Source organism: Pezoporus wallicus, unplaced genomic scaffold (assembly GCF_028554395.1).
Source record: "Pezoporus wallicus isolate ANWC-B61680 ecotype Strahan unplaced genomic scaffold, APGP_CSIRO_Pwel_v1 scaffold_6446, whole genome shotgun sequence".
In the NCBI taxonomy this organism is placed as follows: Eukaryota; Metazoa; Chordata; class Aves; order Psittaciformes; family Psittacidae; genus Pezoporus; species Pezoporus wallicus.
Genome location: NW_026636264.1, coordinates 3829563 through 3836671, shown reverse-complemented (window position 1 = coordinate 3836671; position 7109 = coordinate 3829563). Strand labels below are relative to the sequence as shown.

At 41.4% G+C, this 7109-nt stretch overlaps 1 long non-coding RNA gene across 1 annotated transcript; it reads left to right on the top strand.

Moving 5' to 3' along the window:
* The first annotated feature begins 1304 nt into the window (after positions 1-1304).
* LOC130594057 (uncharacterized) lies at positions 1305-5605 on the top strand. Its single transcript, XR_008970966.1, has 3 exons — positions 1305-1385; positions 5281-5340; positions 5436-5605. It is a non-coding gene; the product is annotated as an uncharacterized LOC130594057 (long non-coding RNA).
* The last annotated feature ends 1504 nt before the right edge of the window (positions 5606-7109 follow it).

Genomic DNA, 7109 nt, shown 5'->3' with positions numbered 1-7109 from the left:
CCAAGCACACAAATCAGATTGCCTCAGCTCCTGTGCTTACTGGCTATTAGCTACAAACTCTACAGAAGATCTGCTGATCCTCCCCCAAGCCCATGTTTGTCCATGTATCTGCTGATTCTCCTCATTACTGGTGTACCCATGGATCTCTCTACTCCACCTGTGTTTGTGTGCATGGACATTGTTTAAATAGAATCTTTTTCTTCAGACTGATCTTCACTGTTTCTTCTCTGGTTATCATCAGTCTACACTACCACTTATCTGAAGATGTCTTCACCCCAGAGGACACGCCTTTCCAGATGTTATATCTCTTTGCTTTCTCACAGTTCTTTATTAAGCTCTCATAGTTTTTCATTTTGAATGCCACTTTCCATTTCTAACATTTCTAAATGTAGAAACCACATTTTCAAAAGCTTCCAATGTGTGTGAGCTCTGCATCATTTCTCTTCCTTATTTCCTAAATCACAATCTGAGACTGATTTTCAGTCTTTCTGTACTGCCACATGGCGCTGGGAGCATTTCAGCAAAGACAGCCATGGGAAAATGCTGACCACTGTGCAGCTACTCCCTGCAAGTCTCTGTAGAAATCTACAAGACTTCCCACTGTTGCATTCAGCTGACATCACAAACTCAGTTATCTATCTATTTGAGAACTAAAGTATCTTCCACTTGCCTCTTCCCATCCATGGGGAGAGATTCTCCATGGCAATCCTAAAGGAGTATATCCAGTGCAAGTGGGTACAGAGTCTTCACTGGGCAGAAGAGATCTAATAGGATAATTTCCCCCTCTGGCAGCTTGCTGCCCTTCTGCCATTAAACTGTCTTAAACTGATTTAAATCTGCAGTACAATGGAAGTCAAACTATAACAATTACATGTTACCCTACAGAAGACTGTTCACATACCTGAACAAAGAGAATATGACAAAGCCCTAGAAGTGTTTATCAATCAGATTTGAGAGTCTGTGTAACAGAGAGAGGTGGTTGTCAGGTTCCAACTTGGTTTTTGCTAGCACACGGCTTCAATGGTTGCCCAACCCCTGGCCCTTGACAGCGACCCACAGTTAACACAATGCAGTCAGCCCCAAGTGGAGCCCACCTATGGTTTTATTGGTGTGCTCTACCTGCCTGTGGATAGAATACACCACTTCCCAAGAATCCTGATGGATGAAGAAATAGATTTGAGATCCCTGAGTTCAGACAAAGCACAATTGAGCCACGGTAACAGTAACCTAACCCTTTATTGTTTTATTACTTACAATCCTCAGGGTAATTATCTAACGTACGGAGAGAGAGAAAGAGGAGGAGAAAGAAGTTAGAAGTAGGAATAGTCACCACTCTGGATCCTGCAGTGTCCCATGGATCTGTTGATGGTCCTCAGCAGTTGGCAGTGGGTGCACACATGGTTTCTTCAGTGATGCTCTTTTGTAGTTGCAATTTCACTGAGTCATCCCGCATGAGCCATATTATGCCAGTCACCATTGCAAGGGGGAGGGGGCATTCATGGCTGGCATTGCAGTGTGGTCGATTGTTCTTAATGAATCTCCAAATAAGGCATTGTCCCAGTAGGATTTTTTAGTCCCCTACTACACGGTCTCTGCGGCCACAGCAGTCCTTGTCTGGTTGGCCATTTTGAGCAGAAGGTAAAACTTGAAATGGCGGCAGATTTTCTGAGGCATCACAAAAGACGGCGGAGCCAAGTCCCACAGTGGTGAACAGTGGGTAGCATTTATATGTCCTGTGAATCATAGGCTTCTTCAAACTAGGGTTTTACACTGGAAAGTTATCCCAAAAGTAGTGTCTGTTTGACTTCAGAAGCAGGGAAGGGGTTTTCTTCAAGCAGACAGCTACAGACTTTGTTATTTAATGAAAGAAATTACAGGGGAGAGAAGGGAAGAGGCCCAATTACTGTAAGACATTGTGAAAATTAGTAGAAAAAACATAACTTGGACCTAACGGGCAGACAGGCCCATGATCTTGTCAAGATGCTGCCAGGATGTTCTGAATTTGGGAAGTTCATCCCCATGATCAAAGTCTCTGATAACAAAAAAGCTGCGGGAGTGTCTCTGGTTGGTGCCTGCTAGCCAGGCACTCATCACCTCCAGGCGATGCAGAGGCTGGTCCTCACATGCCAGACTTACACATCAAAATAAGAATACTAAATAATAGGCTATATGTCTTTCCCAAGTACCCAACAGGTACTTCTGTTTAAGAGAGATTTTTTTGAGTGATGGGTGGTGGGTTTCTTCTTCATCTCATTGAAGAAAATCTTAAGCCCTGGATATTGAATTATATCGTAAGCAACCTTAATCAATATCACAACTCTATTCTCTGGACTTGATAACACACAGATTGTGAAGACAAGCCCCCTGTTTTGAGATAATCAGACTTCTTTACGTGCCATTTAGAAAACTGGAATTGCTTTTATTGTGCAAAATTATGCCACTACAGTTGGGATGTGGGGAGGAAATGGGCAGAAGATATTGCAAACATACCTATCAAAACAGAGATTGTTCTCTGCCATAGGTAGGATTTTACATATTCACTGGAAAGGAGTTGAGAAATAATTCTGCAATAAAGCACTTCTTGGCACCAGATAAAAGGGACAAACATAAAAATTAAAAATCTCTTGAAATCCCAAATATGTATATCTGCTTTCTTACAGGTATTTCTTGCCAAAGCCAACTTTAATATTCAAGGTCAAAAAAAAACTTGTACAAAAAATCTCTACCTAAGCCAAGAATGCTCATTAATCTGATAGAAAAAAATGGCAGAGGAAGGAAGAAATGTGCCTTTTTCTTCCTAAACATAATATTGGCACATTTAGCGGTCAGTGTTTCTGGATTTTTAATTCAACTGAATGAAAGAATTGATGTTTAGAGGTTGGGAGTTGGCACATTTGTCGAATCCAGCAATTTTAGTCAGGGTGTCAAGGTGCGTACTTAAATAAGATGTCTCAGTTTGTCAGCTTTGAAAGGTACTAGTCAAGGTTTTCATTTTAGTATTTGATCATTCCAAAGACTCAAAAAATGCTTTGTAACCATAACGAAATGTAGAGCACAGTTGGTAACAATTGCCCATTTCTTAGTACTTTCTCTGTTTTCTTATTTAAACCAATGACCCTGAATTTGTAAAGGGAACCCGAAGTAGAAAATTAAGATTCTTAAATCCATCAGAAAGAAGCTATAGACTCATATGACTGAAATACAAGGTCCTCTTAGGAGATTCAAACTTCACTCTAAAATCAGAGGTGATGATCCAAAACACATCCAATCATTGGATGGGATATCAATGTTAAAATCACACTTAGAGCAAAGTTAGTATCAGAAGACGAAAGTGTAAGCTTTCTTCATTTGGCAATCTGTTTTCACTATTAAACAGTCTCTAGAGATGCAAAAGTCTGAAGTAGTTTCTTCACTAGCACCTTTAAAACTAAGACCATTTATTTAAAGTCCTGGAATACAAGATATTGGTACAAGTAATGGAGTACAATTAAGGCAACTGCAGAAAGAGTGGCAGTGATTGATAACAATATGCACAGTAGTACTTGTCAGTCTTGAGTTCTGCTCAAGAGGAAATGAGTAAGATAATAGGCTAAGTACCCTGCTAAACTACACAGAAATTAGTAACCAGACCGGCATTAGCTGCTCAGTGCATGGATAGAAAAGCATGTAATTTTAAATGGTCTCTCTAGGTCTTTCAATTCATTAACACAATTTTAAATGTCAGGCTTATTACTGACACCTCAATTTTACTGACAATAGACCTTTACTTAAAATCGCAGCAGATGCAGCAATTTTCAAAGTACAGAGCAAAAGGCTCCAGAGCTGTTGCAAATGTTCCTACACATTTTGGACTTTGGAGGTATTCATGTCACATAACTTCAGCTGTCTAAAAGTTAGGTATCCAGCCTCGGTTAATGATTAAGTTCCCTCTCTAGTCACTAAGGAAAGTGAATCACCCTTTGAAATGTCTTTCTCTGCCTCTCTGGCCATTGATGGAGCCTATTTTATAAACTTAGCCTGGACCTTACTTCAAGATGACTGAAGTTAGGTGAAGTCTGCCTGCCATGGCTTCAATGCTCCACAGCTACATACCCCATAGAGGAGATCTCAGAGCTGTGAAGAAAATGTCCCAGGTCACACTGCTCCCTGGTGACATCGATTTCTCCTGTATGTTTGCAGTGTATGAGGAGAGTCTGCCACTAACCAGTCAGCAGTTTTGGGCACCTCATCTATATTTGGCAGTTCACATAATACTATGTTACCAACACTGACTTTTCAGCCTTAACCAGCACATGTGCAAAACCAGATGGAATTAACTGTGTAATGGAAATACTGGATTTAGAAATAACTCTTTGTTAGAGGAAGCAAAGTTTCAGAGTTATTAGTATAGAGGGAAATCAGCCTAGCGAGATAGATCAAATATATAATCAGTGAAGGTGTGTTGATCACAATAGTACTTTAATAACTTCTTTTTAAACACTGCCACAAACAAATCAATGGATGTCAGTCAATTTATCATTCTCTGTGGTTAGAGATTAGTTCCTGGGAAATGAGTGCAATATCTTAGCATGACTACGTAATATTAAATAATTATTCACTGTGAATTTACACTCTTCACCAGCACTGCCAACAACCCTGAACATTGTTTTGCCTGAGCAAAAGTTCTGATCCATAATTGCCACATGTACCAGTCCACGTGGATGTCTTGGATACTCAAAGACATGTTGATCAGCACCTATGTGCGGACAAATTGATTGAATCCTGAGGAAGTACAACCAGCAGATGCCAGCGAATTAATTCAGTTCACCCTAACATATTTACCTACTGGTTGACTCAGTTTTCCACACACAAGGATTTAGTACTGTTTGGGATGCCACAGGTCACCCAAGACGTCCAAATGTGGCTGGCAAACACCCCATGACTCTGGCCTGGTGGAGGCCAGGCAGCTTAGGTGATACTATGTGCAGGCACCCAACCAGGCACACACGTCTCTAATGCCTGGCTGCTGAGCAGCTCTCTCCACCCCAGGCATATCTCAGCTGGGATGCCAGTAACCACAATGGGATCCTTAGGACTAATGCTGTCAGTCCCCCATATTCAGATTTTGTAATCTCAAACTGAGCCCTGCTCTGAGCGCTGGACAGTTATGTCATGTCTTGTCTTTTGCTATCTCGCTAAAGAAGCTGGAGTAGCCTCTGCAGAGTTTCATTTATCAAGGGCTTAGCAATACTCATGGGTCCAAAAGGCCTGAAGAAATTCTCTCTTCCACTCTTTTCACAGGTGCAGGGAACATCAGGAGAAGTTCATAGTGCCTGCAGCTCTCACACAGAGGAGTCCGAGGTAAACTTTTCCTGTTGTCACCTCTCCTCCCATGTCCTACCCTCCTTTCCCACAGCACGTTAACCACATCAGCTCCCCCCACTACCCTGTCCCAGTCTCACCTAAAAGGTCTCTTACTCCACATGCTCCAAAATCGGGGTGCAGAGAAGGAATAGCAAAATACAAGGAGAAAAGGGACAGCATGTCAAGGAGTTGTTTGAGAGGCTGGGGATTCTGCTAAATTCATTCTTGCTGTAATCCCACTAGATGTAATAAACTACAGAGCCAAACTCACTCCAGTGCCCAGGGCTCTAGTAAACTGTCTCCTATCTCCTATAGGCCCAACCCAAATGCTATAGAAACCAATGCACCTACTTCCAATGACTTAAGTGATCTTGAAATGACCTTGGCATCATTTCTTCTGCTTTCCATCTTTTCTTCTGTTTCCCCTCTGCTCCAAAATCTTACTGCCTTAAATACGCTGTGAATTATGTCAACCAACTACAGAAACCAGATTCTTTCAGGAGTCTGTATTATATTCTGCCAGATAATGCATCTGTGCAAATCAGCCTAAAACCAGGAATTTAGCCCTGCTGAAACGAAGCTGAGAAAAAGCAGAAAGAAACTGTCATTTGAAATGTAGATCTCCTACTGCTTTTTCAAATGATGTGGCTATGATCTCAGTTAATCTGTTCCACCTGTGACACTGCTATAAATAATACCATTTTCTCTGGGTTTGCACGTCTTCATAATTCCACTGCAAGGGGACTCTTTCAGATTTTAGCTATAAATGCTAAAATTCTTTATTTGGCTATTGAACCAGTCCCAAGTGCCATATTCTCTTCTTATTTTGAACTTAGGGTGGTTGGACTAGGCTTATACCTGAGAATTATTCACTTCCCATATTTCTCCTACTGTGGGGACATGCCAGTTTATGCATCCAGCCACAATCTTAGAATCATCAAATGGTTTGGGTTGGAAGTGACCTTAAAGCTCATCCAATTCCAACCCCCTGCCACAGGCAGGGACACCTTCCACTAGACCAGGTTGCTCCAAGCCCCATCCAACCTGGCCTTGAAGACTGCCAGGGATGGAGGGGGCAGCCACAGCTTCCTTGGGCAATGCATCCAGCTATTCCGTATTATCCAAACAACCAAGAAGCATGATAATGGCTTTGAATTAGTACAGCTGGGGCCATCACTATGAATTAATTAAACCAAGATGAAAGGTGCCTCCTGTGTTGAAACATACTTCAACAAAGACAACAAAAATATAAACTTTAAAAAAAAGCAAAAAACAAAGCAAACCCCAAAACCAAACAAACTGAAACAAAAACCAGAATAAATAAGCCCAAACAAACAAACAAATAAAAAACCCCAACAACATCTGAAAAAAATATTCTGTTTTTCCTTAATGGATATACTGGATATACATTCCATAATGGATATACTTCCATACTTCTGTAATTCCCATTTAAAGGCACACATATACAGAAAGAAAGATGAAGCACTGCTTAGGAAAGGGTACAGTTAGAGAGAGGCACGGGATGAAAGAAAGTCTTAAAAAAAGACATAAACCACCCCAGGAGTGAATAAACCAGAAGTCAGCTGCCCAGAAATCTGCAGAAGATGCTCACAACCAGCTCAGAGCAAGTGAGGCATCAGCTGACCCCCCTGCCCGTCTCCATTGTCCTTAAGAACATACTGGCATAGGTACAGTTCATTTTGCCCTTGGGTAAAAGGATAACTAGGTGACCTGTAAGGAGCCACACAGCCCTGTTTTTTCCAACT